General features: G+C 47.1%; 1 protein-coding gene and 1 long non-coding RNA gene across 2 annotated transcripts in view; one reads left to right on the top strand and one right to left on the bottom strand.

Annotated features, from left to right (window-relative positions):
• Positions 1-5,073, top strand: part of SYNGR1 (synaptogyrin 1) — a 36,819-nt gene extending 31,746 nt beyond the window's left edge. The window contains exon 5 of the mRNA XM_082422484.1: positions 176-5,073. The gene's annotated coding sequence lies outside the window, so the exon portion shown is untranslated. The remainder of the gene's footprint in view (positions 1-175) is intronic.
• Positions 5,074-8,412: 3,339 nt separating this feature from the next.
• LOC309641867 lies at positions 8,413-21,649 on the bottom strand. The gene is made up of 3 exons (XR_014252800.1): positions 21,575-21,649; positions 13,229-20,241; positions 8,413-8,831 (listed from the first exon to the last, which is right to left on the bottom strand). It is a non-coding gene; the product is annotated as an uncharacterized lncRNA (long non-coding RNA).
• Between the last annotated feature and the right edge of the window lie 4 nt (positions 21,650-21,653).

The following is a 21,653-nucleotide window of genomic DNA, read 5'->3' as shown; positions in this document are numbered from 1 at the left end:
TCTCACTATCGCGGCCTCTCTTGTTGGGGAGCACAGGCTCCAGACGCGCAGGCTCAGCAATTGTGGCTCACAGGCCTAGTCGCTCCACGGCATGTGGGATCTTCCCAGACCAGGGCTCGAACCCGTGTCCCCTGCATTGGCAGGCAGATTCTCAACCACTGCGCCACCAGGGAAGCCCTGAATTTAATTTTATATGTAAAGTTATACAGTGACATTTTAATGTTTCCCCTAACATTTTCTGTAACTTGTGGAAGTTGTATAAGAAACTGAGAGACTTCATGATTTGTATATAATTTTTTTTTTTTTTAATTTGGTTGTGCCGGGTCTCAGTTGAGGCAAGCGGGCTCCTTAGTTGCAGCTCACGGGCTCCTTAGTTGTGGCATTAGAACTCTTAGTTGCAGCGTGCATGGGGGATCTAGTTCCCTGACCAGGGTTCGAACTCGGGCCCCCTGCATTGGGAGCGTGGAGTCTTAACCACTGCGCCACCAGGGAAGTCCCTGTATATAATTTTAATAACAACCTGTTTATACATTTGCTTGCTCTATCTTCGATTACAAGGAAATATTAATTTTAAATTGCCTTCTTCATTAATAATGAAACTTCAGTGAAAATAGAATTCTTTCCTAAAGAATATGATCTTTAAATTTAATTTGTATTTCTAAGCCTGTGAATACTTGCTTTGCAATGCTGCAGCAGTTTTTAATACCAGAGGTTCTAGCTCTAATGAATTCTGATGACTCCCTGATATGCTTTGTTGCAACATCCATGTGTATGCTTTAGTTTTGTGATAATTTACTGACATCTTACTGTGTGAGTACTGGCAGTTCCTGTTCCAGACTTAGGCCGCAGAGCTTACATTTGTGTAGATGCCACAGAACGGGCTCTTCCATATGGGGTTCCTTCTCTCACCACGGCCTTGGTGGACTGCTACATTCTTCTACTGCTGCCGATCTGGGCTCAGATCCTGGCCCCTTGCAGCCCCACGGTGTCCCAGATTGCCCAGCCAAATGGGTGCACGCGGGGTGGCCAGGCCAACTGCTCGGCACCCACGCTGCCCACTGCCTGCTGTTCTTGATGGCCAGAGCCTGCTTGCTGCCACCTGGTGTATCTTCTCCGCTCATACACAGGCATCATCGGCCCATTGGACTTCTCTTACAAAACAAGTTCAAGGAAAAAATTATTAAGAATTTCAAGATGGCGTGTGCCGGCATTAAACCAAAAGCTGGGTCCATTCTGAGAGCAGGGCTCTGTGTGACTGCACAGGTCACATGCCCATGAGTTCAGCCCTGCCCAGAATACTGATTCTGGCCCCCTCTCCATTTCCCCTTTATTCTATTCTGAATCTTTTTTTCCTTCTCCTTTTACTCTCTTTGTCAAGTACATAGCTACACTTGACTGTGGGCCCGTAATATTGTGCTATAAGAAGAAATACATATTTGGTCTTCATCCAATCCCAGTTCCTGGCACAGAGCTCCTAAAATCCTTGGAATTTCTGAACGATATGGGTAAAAGAAATGTCTTTTATTATTCATAATAAGCCCCTTTCAACCACACCTGAGCAGATGTTAATGAGGTGACTTTTGGAAAGCCCCTAAGGATGGGGGATTAGTTCCAGGGGTACCAACCATGTGCTTAGAGGGTTGGAACTTTCAGCCCTACCCACTGACTTCTGGAGAGATGGGAGGGGCTGCAGACTGAGTTCAATCACCAACGGCCAATGATTTAATCAATCATGCTTACGTCATGAAGCCGCCATAAAACTCCTAACCAAAGGGGTTCCAAGAGCTTCTAGGTTGGTGCTGGGAGGATGGCAGGCCTGAAGAGGGTATGGAAGCCCTGTACCCCCTTCCACATGCCTTGCCCTATTCATCTCTTCCATCTGACTGTTCCTGAGATGTATCCTTTTATAATAAATAGGTAAAAATAAGTAAAGCACTTTCTGGAGTTCTGTGAGCCATTCTACCAAATTATTGAACCCAAGGAGGGGGTCATGGAAACCTCTGATTTATATCCGGTAGGTCAGAAATTGTTTCTGAAGTGAGGGCAGTCTGTGGAACTGATCCCCTAACTTGTGGGATGGGACCCTAACTCCAGGTGGATAGTGTCAGAACTGAATAGGGTTCGGTTAGGACACCCAGCTGGTGTCAGAGAATTGGTCAGTGTGGGAAAAACTCCACACCTTTGGTGTCACAAGTGTGAGTGGGAGTAGAAGTATAGAAGAAAACAGTGTTTACCTGCTGTATAGCCCAGGGAAATCTACGTCACTATGCTGTACAGTAGAAATGAACACAACATTGTAAAACAACTATACCTCGATTAAAAAAAAAAAAAAGGAAGAAAACTGTTTTTCTTTTAGGGCCAGCGCTATGCTAGGCACTTTGTATTATCTATTTCACTTCTTCAACGCCTATGGATAGAGGCACTAAGCTGATGCCATTCTACTGCGGAGGAGCTGGGTAGAGCCAGGGTCACACTGGGGCAGAGCCTGAAGCACCATAGTGCACCCACCTTCAAAACCCATGCTCTGCTGCGCTCTAGAGCCCGCGAGCCACAACTACTGAGTCCGCGTGCCTAGAGCCCGTGCTCCACAACAAGAGAAGCCACTGCAATGAGAAGCCCACGCACCGCAACGCAGAGTAGCTCCCACTCGCTGCAACTAGAGAAAGCCCGCACACAGCAACGAAGACCCAACACAGCCAAAAATAAATAAATAAATTTATAAAAAACAAAAAACCCATGCTCTGGGACTTCCCTGGTGGTCCAGTGGTTAAGACCCCGCACTTCTCCTGCAGGGGGCGCGGGTTTGATCCCTGGTTGGGGAACTAAGATCCCACATGTTGGGCGGTGCGGCCAAAAAAAAAATGCTCTTAGCCACTTTGCTGCTTTTTGTTGAAATATTTTTATACACTTTCAGTAGTTCACATATCCTTAAAGGCTGTTTTATGCAACAATTCCCCCGGCTCTGAATATTTCTGGATCAGCAAAGGCTTCAGCTTTGGTACCCATCCATCCTCTGGGCTTACCCATCTCTGCTGTCTTCCCAAGCCTGTCCCAATACACGTCCTAGAAATGCTACTTCAAACGTTTGAGAGAGCTCCGACAAAACCAAGAGCCTTTTCCTCAAGCTTTTTCCAAAGTCTGCAGGCTTTTCAAGTCACATCAATTGGGTGGTGGCATCGGTTGAGCCCTAGCATCAACATGGCAGACTCCCAGGCCCATCCTTGGCCCTTTTCTCAATCCATACTCGCTTCCTGGGTGAGCCCATCTGGTCTCTTGGCTTTAAATATCCACAGTATACTGACCACTCCCAAGTGTATACCCCCAGCTCGGGTCACTTGTAGATCCAAGTGCCTTTACACGGAGATACCCCGTCGACATCTCCCATTTAACATACTCAAAGCCCAACTCCTGATGTTCCTCCCTGAAACTGATGTTCCTCCCTGAAACCCAGACTCCCCAGCTCAGTGAATTCCGTCTTCCACATGTTCAGGGCGAAATCCTTGGAGCGGTCCTTGGTTCTCCTTTCTGTCATATTTCACATCTGATCATTGGCAAATGCTGTCAGCTCTTCCTAATTCTCCATTTCCACTGTGGCCTCTACTCCAAGCCCTTCTCATCGTTCTCCTGGACCACGGCAGGAGCTGCCCAAATGGCATCCCTGTTTCCATCCTGGCCCCCTTCAGTCTGTTCTCAACGCCAGCAGCCAAGATATAACTATTCAATATTATCATAATCACTGCTCCCACTATACGGTGCTATAATGTGCCAGAAACTGTTCTAAGTGTTTTCTTTATATTAACTTTATATAATCCTCACAATATCCATACAGAGTGAGTACTATTATTATCCTCATTTTACAGATAATGAAACTGAGGCACAGAGAAATTAAATAACTTGTCCAAGAAGGGAGGGATAAATTTGGAACATGGGGTTAATACTACTAAATATAAAATAGATAAACAACAGGGACCTACTGTATAGCACAGGGAACTATATTCAATATCTTGTAATAACCTATAATGGAAAAGAATCTGGAAAAGAATACATACATACATATATGTATATATACGTATATATATACATAAAACTTATCCAAGGTCACCCAGCTAGAAAATGGTGGAATTGGGAATCTAAAGACCAAAGAATTCTTAATCACTAAGCTTTTAAAATACAGGTTAGGGCTTCCCTGGTGGCACAGTGGTTAAGAATCCGCCTGCCAATGCAGGGGACACGGGTTCGAGGCCTGGTCCGGGAAGATCCCACATGCCGCGGAGCAACTAAGCCCATGCACCACAACTACTGAGCCTGCGCTCTAGAGCCCGTGAGCCACAACTACTGAGCCCGTGTGCCACAACTACTGAGCCTGTGCTCTAGAGCCCGTGCTCCGCAACAAGAGAAGCCACCACAATGAGAGGCCCGCGCACCGCAACGAAGACCCAATGCAGCCAAAAATAAATAAATAAATTAAAAAATAAAAATAAAAAAAGATAAAATACAGGTTAGCTCATGGTCCTCTTCTGCTCAAGACTCTCCAGAAAGTTTTCCTGTCCTTCTGAGCATAAAAGCCAGAGTCTTTACAATGACCTACATGGCCCCACAGGATCTGCATCTGCCACTTCTCCCATTGCATGTTCTCCAGCCACACTGGCCTCCTCACTGTGTCTTGAACACACCTAGCACGTTCCTGCCTCAGGGCATTTGCACTTGCAGTTTCCTCTGCCTGGAATGCTCTTCCCCACTCCAAGTCTCTGCCAACATGACACCTTCTCAATGGCATCTTCCCTAGTCATGCCTTTAAAAACAGCAGTCCCCACCCCCACTTTATTTTCCTCCGTAGCACTTTTTACCATTTAACATGTTTGCCTGTTTATTTCTTTACTGTCTGGCTCTCCTCACTGAACGTACATCTCATGAGGGCAGAGATCTTGTCATTGCTCTATCCCAAATACAAAAGTACCTGGCATTACAAAAAAAAGAGAGTGGATATATGTATATATATGTACAACTGATTCACTTTGCTGTACACCTGAAACTAACACAACATTGTAAATCAACTATACTCCAATAAAAATTTTTTTAAAAAAAAGGTACCTGGCATAGAGCAGTTAGGTGCTTGAGAATTGTTGAGTTACTGAATTGATCTTCCCACCAAACCTCCACTTCTGTGTTCACCATCTCAGAAAAAGGTGCCATCAGTCTCCATTTCCTGCCGGGGGTGTTATCTGAGATTTATCCCTCTCTGCAGAAATCCACCCCCGGATCTTATTGACTCAACTTCCTAAATATTTTTTAAACCGTCCACTTCCCACCATCCCTTCTGCCACTTCCTTGGTTCTGCCCTTCCACAACAGATGCCAGGAATGCATACAGTAATACACTGAGTTTGCATATTTTGAATTTTTCCGTGTCTTCTCCACCCCTGCCTCTCCCCATCCATCCCCAAGTCCTCCCGACCCGGGCCCCAGCCTGCTCCTCCTGTCTCAGGAAACCCTCCACCATTGGCCGGCCGCCCGAGCCAGGCACCCGGGAGGAATCCTCAGCTCCCCTCTCTGCCAACCTAAGGCCATTCTTTCTATTTTACCTATTCGGATATTTTGGAAAACTGCCCATTTCCTTTCCCCCTCATGGCCACCATTCTAGTCCAGGCCACCACCCCTGGACTTTTATTTGGGTTTTCTTAGCAGCCTCTTAGTCCTGGTCTCCCTGCCTGCTGCCTGGCCTGGGGTGATCCTCCAAAAACACAAGTGCGATCATGTGACTCTCCCACTTAAATGAAGCCCTACTCTTTCTCGTGCACCCTCCCTGACTTGCCATCCCCAGCGTCCTGCCACATTCAACTTCAGCCGTTGCCCAACACCCCGCAACCCACCCCTTGGTCGTGCTGTTCCCTTGGCCTGAAATGCCTTCTCCCTTCTCTGCCTGCCCAATTCCTCTCCCCTCCTAGACCCAGCTCCAAGGTCACCTCCACTGTGAACTCTTCCCTGACCACGCCCTCCCACCTCCCCAGCACCGTGTAATTACCACCTTCCTCACCGGGGGACCGCTCATCCAGTCCTCACGAGCAAGGTCACCTTGGCTGAGATGATTAACAGGCCAAAAAGCAGTTTGGGGACCCAAATGGCAAAGGCCTTAGTAAACACCTTCTGTGAATCTGGAACTGTTTCCAGAACCCCAAGGGCAAACGGTAGATGCATATGGCATGAGAAGAGGGAAATGGGACTGGGAAAGAGAAGGAGAAGGGACGAGAACCAACAGATTGGAGCAGATTCTATGTTCTCGTGCTAAAGGCTCTGAAGATGCTACTTCATTTAATCATCATAACATCCCTGGGAGGTAGGGATTTTAAAAACAAAGGAACTGGTGTATAGGATTTCCAAAACTAATAAAGGTAGCATTTCAATAGCTATTTTATTTATTTATTTATGGCTGTGTTGGGTCTTCGTTTCTGTGCGAGGGCTTTCCCTAGTTGGGGCAAGCGGGGGCTGCTCTTCATCGCGGTGCGCAAGCCTCTCACTATCGCGGCCCCTCCCGTTGCGGAGCACAGGCTCCAGACGCGCAGGCTCAGTAGTTGTGGCTCACGGGTCCAGTTGCCCCGCGGCACGTGGGATCCTCCCAGACCAGGGCTCCAACCCCTGTCCCCTGCATTAGCAAGCAGACCCTCAACCACTGCGCCACCAGGGAAGCACCCAAAGGTAGCATTTCAAAGCCGTGGGGGAAAGAAGAGACTCTTCAATAGAAGACTTCAATGTGAAATTGGCTATATACATGGAAACAATCAAGTTGGATCCCTTACACTGCATTAAAACTCCAAATGGAGTAAACACAATCATTTAAGTGATTATTTATGTGAATTTGGGGTAGGGGAGGTCTTTCTCAGCATAACACAGAAGGCAGCCACCAGAAAGGAAAGTACTAAGAGACTTGACTACGTAAAAGTGTAAACGTTTTATGTCAACAAATTAAGTTAAAATGACTATGGAAAACTGGGAAAAATATTTCCTACATGTTACCAGAGAGAAATATAGGTTCCTAATCTAAACAGACAATTCACATAGGAAGAAATTTAAATGGGCCAGAGTTCAATTTTTCTAGTAATCAGAGAAATATAAATTAAATCAAATTGAGGTACCATTTAAAATTTACCAAATTAGGGGCTTCCCTGGTGGCGCAGTGGTTAAGAATCCACCTGCCAATGTAGGGGACACGGGTTCGAGCCCTGGTCGGGGAAGATCCCACATGCCACGGAGCAACTAAGCCCGTGTGCCACAACTACTGAGCCTGCACTCTAAAGCCCGCGAGCCACAACTACTCAAGCCCGTGTACCTAAAGCCCGTGTTCCACAAGAGAAGCCACCGCAATGAGAAGCCCGCACACCGCAAAGAAGAGTAGCCCCTGCTCGCCGCAACTAGAGAAAGCCCCCGTGCGCAGCAATGAAGACCCAATGCAGCCAAAATAAATAAATACATTTTTAAAAAAATACATTTTACTAAATTATCAAACATTCATTTTAATAAAACGAGAGTGTCATGGGGCGCCATGGGAGAATGCATCATAAAACTGCTGATGATAGAAACTGTCATCGTAAAGGTTATAAACATCTTTTGCATTCTAGGGCAGCAGAGGGGATCTGTAAACAGATCCTGTTTACAGAGACGATCCTCCCTTTGTTCTGGATTGTTTTGGAAAGACCACTTTCTTGAGCCCTCTTGGTCAGGCAGCTGTGAAGTAAGAGCCCCCTGCTGTACTTGGGGACGCCCAAAGCCAGCTGCTTTAGACTAAGGTGTTAAGTATTCTATTCAGTTATATAAACTGGGTCAGCTAGTTAAAGAACTTTTTTTTCCCCCTTAATCTCGATTTTGGATTGCTCTGTGCAGGAGGGCGCAGGAGCAGGAGCTGAAGCAAGGTTTAGACGGGAGGCCAGGGTTTCTTCTCCCCTGGGGTGGGGGGCTGGGGAGGTCTGCATGCTGGGCAATAGGGACCCCGTCAAGGGCACTGAGCCCCTGCACAGAGGCCAGTGGGGGCTAAGAAGCAAGCAGGCATGTGGCCCCCGTGAAGAATCCCAGACTGTGGACTTCCGGTTTATTTTTAATTTTTAAATATTTATTTATTTATTTGGCTGTGCCGGGTCTTTAGTTGCGGCATGTGGACTCTTAGTTACGGCATGAGGGATCTAGTTGCCTGACCAGGGATCAAACCCGGGCCCCCCTGCATTGGGAGCACGGAGTCTTAACCACTGGACCACCAGGGAAGTCCCTGACCTCCGGTTTAAATCTGCCTTTTGTTCTCCCCAAACCTGCAGCCAGGTTTTGTCAGGTTGGTGGTAGCTGTGTTTTAGGGAATTCAGGGAGGCTGCTGAGCCCAGAGAAGCCATCCTGGGAGCTGAAGCCTGGAGATGTCACCAGATGGCAGGAGGTGACCCATTTCTGGGGAGAAGGGCAGTGGTCCAGAGGAAGGGAGGTGGCCGAGGTGACGAGTGGCAACCAGGTCAGAGCAGGAAACAGGAAGCATTGCTTGGAAGTCACTGGCAAAGTGAGCCTTGGAAGGCTTGGTCTCCCGGGCTGACGCTTAGGTGATTTTCACTTCAGTATTATAGAGCAGAGTGGCCCAGGGGATGCAGAATCCCAGGACCCCTGGATGCAGGTTGGAGGCAGGAGAACAGCCCCTTTTATATGCTGGGTGACTGGAAATTGCACCTGCAAACTGGAAGACAACTTTCCAATTGCAGCAAAACCTTTTAAAAGGTTTTGTGCATCCTCTGACCCGACAAAACAGTTTCCTGGAGTTTATCCGAAGGTCAAAGAAAGGTAACTGTACAGCAGGGATCTGTGAACCTGGATGGGGAACAAAAACATGACACCTTTATTTCCAGGAACCTCTCGATGAAATTTAGCACTTCCTTCACTTACAAATATAGGCAGCAAACCACAGTAGAATTAGCCATACCTGCGGCTTTGCCGTCAACAGAAATCACAGCGTTGCAGAAATCAGAGCGTCGGGCACTCATCACCATTTCAGAGTTCCATCATTATTAGCCCCGCTATGGGATCTTGCTATTAAATGCATTCATAAGAAGCACATCCATAACTACAACCCAGTTTTTTGCGTTTCATAAGACTTTATTTTTTAGAGCAGTTTTAGGTTGACGTAAAAGTTGAGTGGTGATCATTTTGAAATGTACAGAAATATCGAATCACTATGCTGTGCACCAGGAACTAACATAGTATTGTAGGTCATTATATTTCAAAAACAACCGAACAAACTCATAGAAAAAGAGATCAGATTTGTGGCAGGGGTGGGGGGGTGGAGAAAGGGGGAATTGGATGAAGGTGGTCAAAAGTACAAACTTCCAGTTATAAGATAAATAAGTACTAGGGATGTAATGCACAACCTGATAAATATAATGAACGCTGCTGTATGTTACATATGAAGTTTTTAAGGAAGTAAATCCTAAGAGTTCTCATCACAAGGAAAACAACTTTTTTCTATTTTTAAAATTTTGTATCTATACGAGACGATGGATATTCACTAAACTTACTGGGGTCATCATTTCATGATGTATGTAAGTCAAATCACTATGTTGTACACTTTAAACTTATACAGTGCTGTGTGTCAATTATATCTCAGTAAAGCCGACAGAAAATAAAATTGAGCAGGAGGGAATTCCCTGGTGATCCAGTGGTTAGGACTTGGCACTTTCACTGCCAAGGGCCCGGGTTCAATCCCAGGTTGGGGAACTAAGATCCCACGAGCCACGCTGCGTGGCCAAAAAAAAAAAAATTAAAATTGAGCAGGAAGGGACTTCCCTGGTGGTGCAGTGGTTAAGAATCCGCCTGCCAATGCAGGGGACACAGGTTCGAGCCCTGGTCTGGGAAGATCCCACATGCCACGGAGCAACTAAGCCCGTCAGCCGTAACTACTGAGCCTGCGCTCTAGAGCCTGTGAGCCACAACTACTGAGCCCATGCGCCTCAACGAAGAGTAGCCCCCGCTCGCCGCAACTAGAGAAAGCCTGTGTGCAGCAACGAAAACCCAACACAGCCAAAAATAAATAAATTAGTTTTTTTTAAAGTGTTAAAAAAAATTGAGCAGGAAATACAGAAAGTTCCCACATACTTCTCGTCTCACTGCCCCCAGAGTTTACCCTATTATTAATGTCCTGCATTACTGATACATTTGTTATCATTGATAAACCAATAATGATGCATTATTATTACTACTTTTAAAAAATTTATTTTGTTGAAGTACAGTTGACTTACAATGTTGTGTTAATTTCTACTGTACAGCAAAGTGATTCAGTTATACATATATATATATTCTTTTTCATATTCTTTTCCATTATGGTTTATCACAGGATATCAAATATAGTTCCCTGCTCTAGACAGTAGGACCTTGTTGTTTACCCATTCTATATATAATAGTTTTCATCTGCTAACCCCAAACTCCCAATCCTTCCCTCCCCCACCCCCCTTCTCCCTTGGCAACCACAAGTCTGTTCTCTATGTCTGTGAGTCTGTTTCTGTTTCATAGATAAGTTCATTTGTGTTATATTTTATTTTATTTTATTTATTAAAAAAAAATTTATTTATTTAATTTATTTATTTTTGGCTGCATTGGGTCTTCATTGCTGCGCGCGGGCTTTCTCTAGTTGTGGTGAGCAGAGGCTACTCCTCGTTGTGGTGTGCAGGCTTCTCATTGCGGTGGCTTCTCTTGTTGCGGAGCACGGGCTCTAGGCACGCGGGCTTCAGTAGTTGTGGCTCGCAGGCTCTAGAGCGCAGGCTCAGTAGTTGTAGCGCACGGGCTTAGTTGCACCATGGCATGTGGGATCTTCCCGGACCAGCACTCGAACATGTGTTCCCTGCATTGGCAGGCGGATTCTTTACCACTGCGCCACCAGGGAAGCCCTGTGTTATATTTTAGATTCCACATATAAGTGATATCATAAGGTATTTATCTTTCTCTTCCTGACTTACTTCACTTAGTATGATAATCTCTAGGTCCATTCACGTTGCTGCAAATGTCGTTATTTCACTTTTTTTTATGGCTGAGTAGTATTTCATTGTATATATGAATGATACATTATTCTTAACTAAAGTCCACAGTTTACATCAGGGTTCACTCTTTATGTTGCACATTCTATGGGTTTTGACAAATGCATAATGTCACGTGTCCACCATTACAGTACCATATAGAATATTTACATTGCCCTAGAAATGCCCTGTGCTTCACCTATTCCTCCCTTCCTCTCTCTTCCTGAACCCCTGGAACCACTGAGTTTTTTACTGTGTCTAGTTTTGCCTTTTCCAGAATGTCATATAGCTGGTATCATACAGCATGTGGCCTTTTCAGACTGGCTTCGTTACTTAATATGCAGTTAAGGTTACTCCACGTCTTTTCATGAAGCTTAATAGCTCTTTTTTTTTTTTTTTTTTTTTTGGCCATGTTGTGCAGCTTGCAGGATCTTAATTCCTTGACCAGGGATTCAACCCCGGGTCACAGCAGTGAAAAGTGCAGAGTCCTGACCACTGGACCGCCAGGGAAGTTCCAATAGCTCATTTCTTTTTATCTCTGATAATATTTCATTGTCTGGATTCCCACAGTTCTTTATCCATTCATCTACTGAAGAATATCTTGGTTGCTTCAGTTTTGGCAATCATGAATAAAGCTTCTATAAACATCCATGTGCAAGTTTTTGTGTGGATGTAATTTTCAACTCATTTAGATAAATACTAAGGTGCGCAATTGCTGGATCATATGGTGAAACTATGTTTAACTCTGTAAGAAACCACCAAACTGTCTTCCAAAGTGTCTGTGCCGTTTTGCATTCCCACCAGCAATGAAGGAAAATTCCTCTTGTTCTACATCCTTGCGAGCATCTGGTGGTGTCAGTGTTTTGGATTTTAGACATTCTAATAGGTATGTAGTGGTATCTCATTGTTGTTTAATTTGCAGTTCCCCAAAGACATGTGGAGCATCTTTTCATATGCTTATTTGCCATTTCTGCTCCTGGTTTAATCACAAGCTTAGGTGATGCCTTCTGTAGGAAGGCTATCCTCCCCCACTGTTATCAGTTAGCCTTTGCTGTGTAACACACTATTCCAAAACTCAGTAGTTTATTTATTTATTTTTAATATTTATTTTTATTTATTTATTTATTTGGTTGTGCCGGGTCTTAGTTGCGGCAGGCGGGCTCCTTAGTTGAGGCTCCAGGGCTCCTTAGTTGCAGCATGTGGGCTCCTTAGTTGTGGCATGTGAACTCTTAGTTGCGGCATGCATGCGGGATCTAGTTCCCTGACCAGGGATCGAACCCGGGCCCCCTGCCTTGGGAGTGCAGAGTCTTAGCCACTGCTCCACCAGGGAAGTCCCAAAACTCAGTGGTTTAAAATAAACTCACGCATCTGTGGGTGTTGCGGGGTTCAGCTGATTGTGGCTGGGTGGGGCTGGGTGGGGCTGGGTGCTTCAGGCCACACCCAGCCTGAAGACCCATGGGCTGCTCTGTTCCACGGGTCTCACACCTTCTTTGGACTGCTGTAGCCCAATTTAAAAATATATTTTGATAAATGTGTTTCAAGATAATTGGTTTCCTTTGCAAACTTTGGTATATTATTTTATGCATTTTAAAATATTATTTTTGGGTGGTGGGAGGCTTCTCCTGGTGGCCAGAGGCTCTCTTGCATAGAGAAGTTTAAGAAATCTTGGTCTACAGGGATACACCATGCAACCTGGAGTTGAATCCTGAGAAGCAGGAAACAACCAAGACATCATGCAAGGGAAACTGGTTAATTAATCTTGGTTGTATCTTTACAATGGAATACCATGAGGGAAATAAGAACTTTATTGTAGAAGAATAATGAAATAAAACATTAAAATTATATTCAGTGAAAAAAACAGGTTATAAAGTAATATGTACAGTGCTATCCAACTGCTTCCCTGTACCCCTGGTACCTACTGACCTGCTTTTGGTGACTGTAGTTTTGCCTAAGAATTACTCATTAAAGAAAATAAACAATTGATGAGATGTTTAGAGAAGTTAGCTGAATTCCCTAAGGTTGGGCACCTCCTCCGGGAAGCCTTTTGGATTCTCCATCCTCTTTATTCCTCCCCGCCCCCACCCCATCCAGCATGTCTGTCCTTCTACGCCAAACCCAGGGTGTGTTTTTACTAATCACTGATTCAGGTTCATCTCTCTCTCTCCATTTGCTCCTCAAGGGCAGGGGCTCCATGTTACTTACCTTTCAACCTCCAGCACCTTCTATAGCAGCAACAAGGCCATTTATGGAGTACTCATTGGGTGCCGGGTGCATGCAAAACTCCTTACTGATGTCTATTCTATCTTTCCAGCAGTCCTGAAAAGAGGATGGTAAAAATCCTTCCATTTAACTGACGAGACAAAGAAAGCTCAGAGAGGTTAAGCAACTCATCTGAGGTCACACAGTAAAGGGCTGAGCTGGGACTTGAACCAGGTCTGTCCGTGTCCAGAGTCGTGCATATACCGCCCTCTCTAAGGGTCTGATGCATGGTAGGTGCTAGGTAGGTATTTGTTGAATGAGTGGCTGGATGGAGGGCCACGCAGCGAGCAGTGCTCTAGCTGAGACTCAAACGCCGGTCTTTCTTTTTCCACAGCCCTCTGGAGGCTCAGGAAAGACACCTTTTGCCCTTTTCTATGTCAGCTCTGACCGTCTTCCAGCAAACTCCCCTTCCTTTGGGCTCCTGAAGCCTGGGGTGGGCACTGTGGGTCTGGGGTGCTCAGGGAGGGGTCTGGAGCGCCGGAAAGGAGAGGCCTTGTCTCCAGGAGCTGCCAGGTGGGGAAACAGCCTGCCTGGCAGATGGGCAGCCTGGTGGCACCGGGCTGGACTCAAGGAGGACCTGCTTCCCTTGGATGGCTCGGAAGCCAGGAGTCTCCACAGACAGAGCTGAGGGGCAGATGCAGGAGGGAGGTCACGACGGGGCCCTGGGGGGAGCTGGCCAGAGGAGTCCCCCGCACAGATATCCTCCAGAGGGTTGAGCCACAGGAGGCAGGGACAGGAGCCACAGGACATGGTGCTGTCCGCGAGAACCCGACCATGGTCAGGAGCTGGAACCGAGCCGTGGAAGGATTCCCAGCCTCGGTCATGCTGCTGGCTGGGGGCCGGGGCACATTCCTGCTGGAGTCGGCTTCCTCTTGTCACGCTGGGCCATTTCCAGGGGTTGGCAGGGACCAGAGGAAGTCAGATCCACCTGGGGCTCTGAGGGGCCCGCGTTCACATCCTGGCTGTGCCACATTCTAGCTGTCGCTTCAACTCCCTGGGCCTCAGTCTCCCTCTCTGTAATAAGAGCACCACCTTGCCTTTCCCAGTTTGGACATCTTTGCATACATTCCCCCGTGTGTTGTGAACCCACGACAACAATGTGAAGTAGGTATTACGGCTCCACTTTAGAGAGGAATTCACACCGTCATATTGGATTAGAGGCCCACCTGACTCCAGTATGATCACATATTAACATATTACATCTGGGATTTCCCTGGCGGTCCAGTGGTTAAGACTCCATGCTTCCACTGCAGGGGGCGTGGGTTCGATCCCTGATTGGGGAACTAAGATCCCACATGCCATGCAGCACGGCCAAAACAAAACAAAAAAAAACATATTACATCTGCAACGACCTATTTTCAAATGAGGTCACATTCTGAGGTACTGGGAGTTAGGACTTCATGAATCTGAGGAGACACAATTCAACCCATAACAACACTGTCACGAAGTAGGGGGTCACAAAGACAGCCCTTGAGGCAAAGGAGCTCCACTGCTTCTTAGCTGTGTGACTTTGGGCAAGTGACCTAACTTCTCTGGGCCTCAGTTTTCATGACTGTAAAATAGGGATTGTGCATATCATTGACAGACGGCTCCAGCTGCTGCCTTTCCAGATCCACCCTCATGTTCCTGCCGAGGTTGCAGGAATGGGCTGCTCCCAACTAGTGACTGAGCAGAGGGGAGCTAACTCGGGCTGGTCCCCACGAGACACAGGACGCCTTTAACCAGGACTTTCCAGGTCACCTGACTGACACTTTCCTATGACTGCACTACCTGCCATCTGAGACCCTTCTTACTCAACCCCCCGCCCCCCACCCCCAGGAGTCAGACCTTCAGACCTGCATCATGGTCCGATGGCATATCCCAGACAGGGGTAATAGTAACACATTCCACAGGAGTGGTTATGACAACCCTGCACACGAAGTAATACGCGTAAAGCACTGAGAAAAGTGCTTGGCACTTGGTACGTGCTCAATAAAAGTTCATTCATTCACAAAGCATTTATTTAGTGTCTGCTATGTGCTAAACACTGGGGTTGCAGAGATGAGTAAAACCTAGTTCCTGCTTTCAAAGAGGTCACAGCATCTTTGCAGAGGTAAACCAAAGTGAAGATAGCAGTAGCGCACAGAGAAATTGAGAGCACGACATGGGGGTGAGCATTCTGGAAATGATCTTAAAGGAGTAATTCAGGGGAAAGTAAAGCTGCAAATGTGAGGATGCCCGGGGCTTTCTCCACCACCCACAATCCACCCTGCACCCAGGAATCACAGAGATCAGAACGATCATCCTCAAATCCAGATCTGACCACATCCTTCCCCAGCTGCCAGGCACCTGGAGGCCCCCAGACACTTACGGTTCACGAAGCACCGCTGGTCCTGCCCCCACCTCTGCTCCAGCTTTGGCTCAGCCTCACCAACACTGAAGCCAGGCAGACCATCGCTTCAGGCTTTAGCTGCCGCCTTTCTTTCTCTACCAGTTGTATGCTCTTGCAGGTACCTCTGCCTGGAACACCCTTCCCTTCCATATCATTTGACCACCTCCTATGTATCCTTCAGGCCTCAGCTAAGATGTCACTTCATCTGGGAAGCCTTCCCTGATTTCCTAAGTCAGAGGAGGTGGCCCTCTTCTGGGTCCCCTAGCCCCATGCTAGCCCTGTCACACTGCTCCGCCAGGATCTGCTTCCTTGTCTGTTTCCTTGCAGGACTGTGAGTTCCTTGAGGGCAGGAACTGTGTTTACATTTCTATTTTTAAATTTTTATGAAAAATTTCAAACATACACAAAAAAGGGAGAGAACAGCACCATAAAATCCCATTCACCCATCACCCCAGATTATACTGATTTTGTCCCATTGGTTCTATCTCTCTCCCCTGTTCTTTGTTTTCTTTTTCCCCCTTTGCTAAAATTGTAAAGCAAATCATTCCTTCTCCCCACCCCCGCCATGTATTTCACTGTGCTTCTCTAAGAAATTTGATGAATAGTTTTTAATCATACGAATGACTGCTGCCAAGCTGTTTATAATAGCCCCCAACTGGAAACACGCTTATCAGCTAACATTTGAAAATGAGGGGGTTCCCAAAGGACTCTGATGCTTCCTTTCAGATGGTCAGAATGAAGACCACACAGCCCCATGGCAAAATGCTTGTGACCAAGAAAAGCCCAGAAAAGCAGAGAGCCCAGTCCAAGGTGGTCTCTGCATTCTCTTTTGGCAACCAGGCCAAAATATCTGCCTGGGTTCCCGGCTAGAATGGAGAAGGCAGAAAGGAAGGTGAGGATGAGGGTGGTGGGATGTGGGCGAATATGCTATTCTCTCTTCCAAATATTCTTCAGCGTCTTTAACAGCACCTTTCCAAGCTGTTACCTGCAAACCAGACTCGCTGCGGGGCTGTGTGTGAGGCTGAACAAATGACTGATGGCATCTGCGGGCTCCATGGGGAGCTGGCTGGAGCCACAGAAAGCCTTGCTGCAGACCTCATGACAAAGGGCGGATCCAACCCCCAGGCACAGCCCTTCTCAGTTCCCAGAAGGTGGCCAACGAGCTGCACGGTTGTTTGTTCTGCACAGCTCTTTGTTCTTCTGCTGTTGGGGGTTTGGAAAGGCCACAGAGTGGTGGCACGGAGTCATCTGATGTCCCGGGCCACGTGTGTGTTTCACAGTGCATCGGGGCCCTTGTCCCCGCCAGGTGTCCTGCCCACCTGGGCACCTGGAGCTTGCTCTGGCTGTTTAAACAGTTATCAAGGTCAGCAGTTGTGACATCTTTGTTCCTCTGGCAGAAGCATGACTTGGACTGATGGCAAACCCTGACCCACAGGGTTGTCCTGGGGAAAACAGGATCCACTTTACAGCTTGCTTCCCAGGCACGGTGACCCCAGAGGAGAAGGGGGCCTATCCCCAGTGGACTTCCTTGGATCCACCCCTACCCCTTGGGAGCTCAGTGTCCTGCAAACAGGAGGCGTTGACTTAATGCTTGTTCTCCCAAGTGCCAGGCTGAGCCCACTGTCTTTTTGCTCCCTGGAAAATCAGACTCGAGGAATTTTGGAAAAAGGACTCATCATAGTGCATTGGTTAGGGGGTCAGGGGTGGAAAGAGGCATTGGGGGGTTATCTAGAAGCCCCAAGTCTGGTCCCAGCTCCCCTATAAGTCACTTGGGGACCTTGGGACTGCCTGCCCCCCACTTGCCTCATCTCCCAATGTATCCATTCATCTCCATCTGACTCTTCAACCAATCTGATGCCACACACGGTCACTGAGCAGCTTCCCCAGGGCCTGCGAGGAGACCCAGAGCTGAACCGCCATAGTTCCTGTCCTCGGAAAGGTCACTCCAAACAATAACTGTGGTTTTAAATGATCAAAAAATGACTGAGGGAGTGATTCTTGGTGAGGGAATTGATGGGGTTCAGGGCAGGCCACCCCCAAACATGCCACTCTGGCATACTGATTATTCTGAATTAAAGCTTCTTGGGAAACAGCCAGTGCGAGAACACGCTGACCCTCCTTTGTCCCCCTGAAAAAGCAGGAAATAAATCTCCCATGTGAATATACCCTCTACCAGGAGGAGAGGAGGCATCCTTATGCCAGAGATAGGAAATTCAAGGTCTCGAGGCCAAGAAGGCTGTATAAACAAACTTTGTTACTTCTTCATTAATTTGCTGCCCCAAGGAAAAAGGCTTCCGTTTTGTCAAATCTTCACAAGTAATTGTTTCTTTGCCTACAAGGTATAAAAGCTGGCTGCTTTAGTCACTCCTTTGAGCTTCGTATGTTTGGGGCTCCTGTACGTTCGAAATTAAAGTTGATTGTTTTTCTCCTGTTGATCTGTCTTATGCCAATTTAATTATAATAGACCAGCCAAAGAGAACCTAGAAGGGCAGAGGGAAATTTTTCCTCCCCTACAGGATCAAGAAAAATGTCAAGGGCTTTCATTTGTTAAGGGCCTTGAAGATGGAGCAGAAGTTCACCGGGCAGGCAAGTGTGGGAACCACAGGGACAAAGACGGAGGCAGGAAACATGTGGTTGTCTGAGAAACTTGAAGAAGTTATGCCGAGGCTTAGCTGGGAAGGGCCTTGGCGGGTCTGCTTACTTCACAGGTTGCCAGGAAAGGCCTTGGCGTCTCCTACTAACGTGTTTTTACCCACAACAGCAGGACACTTCTGACACCAAGTGCGTGGGTTCCCCCAGCCAGCAATTCTCCAGTTCTCTGCAGACACCAATGGGGCGCCCTGTAATTTAATTCATTCCAATGTTAACCACCTGGAGTCAGTGCAGACCCCACGGGTTAAGGGTCAAGTACACAAGACCGTCCCCCTCTTCAGTTGCAAGTAGAGGGTCCTCAGGTTACCCACATTTCTGTACAATTTGGCTACAAATCAGGGATTCCCTCCACCCCCTCCTCACCTTTCATAATTTGCTATAACAGCTCACATAACTCAGGGAAACACCCTACTTCTGCCGGTTTATTACAAAGGATACAAACAGCTACATGAAGAGGTACATAGGGTAAGATCTGGTAGGGTCCACAGAGGACAGAGCTTCTGTCCCCATGGAGTTTGGGGTGTACCACGCTCCCAGGAAGTGGATGTACTCACAACCCAGAAGCTCTCCAAACCCCTTCGTTTAGGGTTTTTATGGAGGTTCCATTACACAGCCATGATTGATGAAATCACTGGCCACTGGTGATTAACTCAATTTCCAGCCCCTCTCCCCTCCCCCGGGCAGGGGAGGGGGGCACTGAAAGTTCCAATCCTCTAATCACAAGGTTGGTCCCTCTGCGATTAACCCCCAACCTGAAGTTATCTAGGGGCCTCCAGACACCAGTCATTCATTAACTGTAAACTCCAGTACAGTGGAAAGCTGCTTGTTATGAAAAACAAAAGATGCTCCTATCACCTCTGTCAGGAAATTTCAAAACCCTTTCAGAAGCTCTGCGCTAGGAACTGGGACGAAGACGAAATATACATTTCTTATTATATCACAACATCGCAGAGTCAGGAGACCTGAGTTCAAAATCCTGACATTTCTATGTTGGATGACTTGCTGAATTGGAGTTTCCTGCTTTATAAATTAGGATGATTACAATACCTATCTCACCAGGTTGGAGTGAGAAGTAAATAAGTGTATGATGAAAAAACATCCAACAAGTTCCTGGCATCCAGTAGGTGCTCAATGCGTGTTTATTCTCTTTTAAAAAATTAAAGTTTACTCTGAATGTAATAAACATCAGCACCTACCACAGGTCAGGTCTTCCCGTGTCATCTCATTTAATCCTTGCAGTCATTCTGCCAGGTAGGTTATCACTCTCATTCTACAGAGGAAGATACTGAGGCTCAGAGAGGGCAGGTGGCTTGTTCAAGGTCACACAGGTGACAGGATATGGAGCTGGAATTAGAATGGAGTGGGCTGGACTCCAAATCTTAATTCTTTCCAGACTCTTCCTCAACAGACAAACCACCAGGCCTCAGCAACCCCCTTCATGGCAGAGACTGCACATAAGCTCCTGGTATCCATTTCCCAATCCTTTTTCAGTAACAGAAACTGTAGTTGGTCACTTTGTAGCTCAGTCCAAAGCCTTCATTTCCTGACCTCCCTTTCAGTGAGATATGGCCATGGGGCTAGGTTACAACCATTGAGATGTAAGGAGAACCATTATGAGGAACCTCTGAAGTCTCCTTAAAAGGGAAGGGAGATTGCTTGCAAGTAAATGTTGATTTGAAAAAAAAAAAAAAAAAAAGGAGGAAGCAAATGCCATCTTCCTACCTTTCTCTTTCCTTCTTGCTGGATGAACTCAGACTAAATGACTGGAGCTCAAGCAGTCATCTTGGGCCATGTGGAGCTGTGCTGGTAGGACGGCAAGATGGTGAATCACCATCCCAGTCCTAGACTGCCTCCCTCTTCCCTCTTCTGAGTATCAGCTCTGCTCTATTAAGCCTTTCCTTCAGCATTTAAACAGGCTCAAGTTTCTCCCAACCTAAAAGAAAAAACTCTTCTCAAACCCACGTTCCCTCCCACCAACTGGGAAGAACCACCTATTCTCAAGGTCTTTGTGTCTCCATTTCCCAGCCACTCCTCAACTCACTGCATCTGGGTTTCTGTACTACCATTCTATCCGAATTGCCTGGGCCAAGGGCCTCCGGACGGCTAAATCTAACAGGCTTTCTTCGGTTACCTCCTAACTGGATCTCTCAAAAGCATGTCATGTTCCTGCCCATGCCCTCCTCATCTTGGGTTCTGTGCCACTTCTGCTCCTCCTGCCTCTCCAGCTGGTCACTCTCTGTTGGCTTTGCTTACTAACCCGCTGCTCTGAGCGCTAGTCTTCTCTAAGGAATGATCTGACTTCTTTTCTTGCATGTCTCAAAAGCAACTCAAACTCAACATATCCAGGGAATTCCCTGGCGGTCCAGTGGTTAGGGCTCTGCGCTTTCACTGCCGAGGGCCGGGGTTCAATCCCTGGTCGGGCGACTAAGATCCCACAAGCCACGCTGCGCAGCCAAAAAAAACCCAACATGTCGAAAATGAACATTCTCCCTCGCCTCACACCTAGCTGTTCTTGCCAGAAACCTATGAGAATCTGACACATCTCTTCCCATCATCACCCACAACCAATCCATGGTCAAGCCCTGACGATTTCATCTCCTAAATAAAGTTCACCGACCGCCATCAGCTGACACAAACCGCTCTTGGGACTGTTGCCTGGATCCAGTACAACAGTCCCCTAATTGGTCTTTCTGTCTCCACGCCAATCCTCTTCTAAACACCAATTCTGTACACAGTAGTCAAAGGGATCTTTCTACCAACAGGGTCATGTCAATGGCTTGCTCATAAGTCAACAACTTTCCTTTGTCCTCCAGACAAATAGCCCAACTCCTGCCTGGGGCTAGCAAGGTCAGAGCCTGCCCCCTACCCTCTTCACCTCACTCCCCCTCCATCTCTGTTCCAGCCACAGCGGCCTTCGGTGACACCCATGCTTCCTGAACCCACCCGCTCCCTTTCCTCGTGTCTTGTGCACTAGCTGTCCCCTCCTGCCCTTCCTCGTCGCCAGTTACCTGCCACACTGCCACGCCTGCCACATCCATAAACTCCCTTCCCAGTAAGCAGCACCATTCGAAATGACTTACGTATGTAAATGTTGTCCTCCCCAATTAAAATGTTAGCTTTTGGAGGGCCTGTCTTGCTTGCTGCTTCACCCCAAAGGGCCAGGCACAGTCACCCAATGAATATTTATTGAGTGAATGAATAATTCGCCCTCTCCCGCCCCCATAGTGCTCATAAAGTACCCTAATCCAGGGTCTTAGGAGCCCCACCTGAAAGGGATCCTGGAGAAAGTTCGTAAATAAAGATGAAGAAGGGCAACCACATAAGGAAGCCGTCCTTCCCTTTATC

The sequence above is a fragment of the Balaenoptera physalus genome (assembly GCF_965194825.1).
Source record: "Balaenoptera physalus genome assembly, chromosome: 13".
Taxonomy (NCBI): domain Eukaryota; kingdom Metazoa; phylum Chordata; class Mammalia; order Artiodactyla; family Balaenopteridae; genus Balaenoptera; species Balaenoptera physalus.
This window is presented reverse-complemented; position numbering and strand designations above follow the sequence as displayed.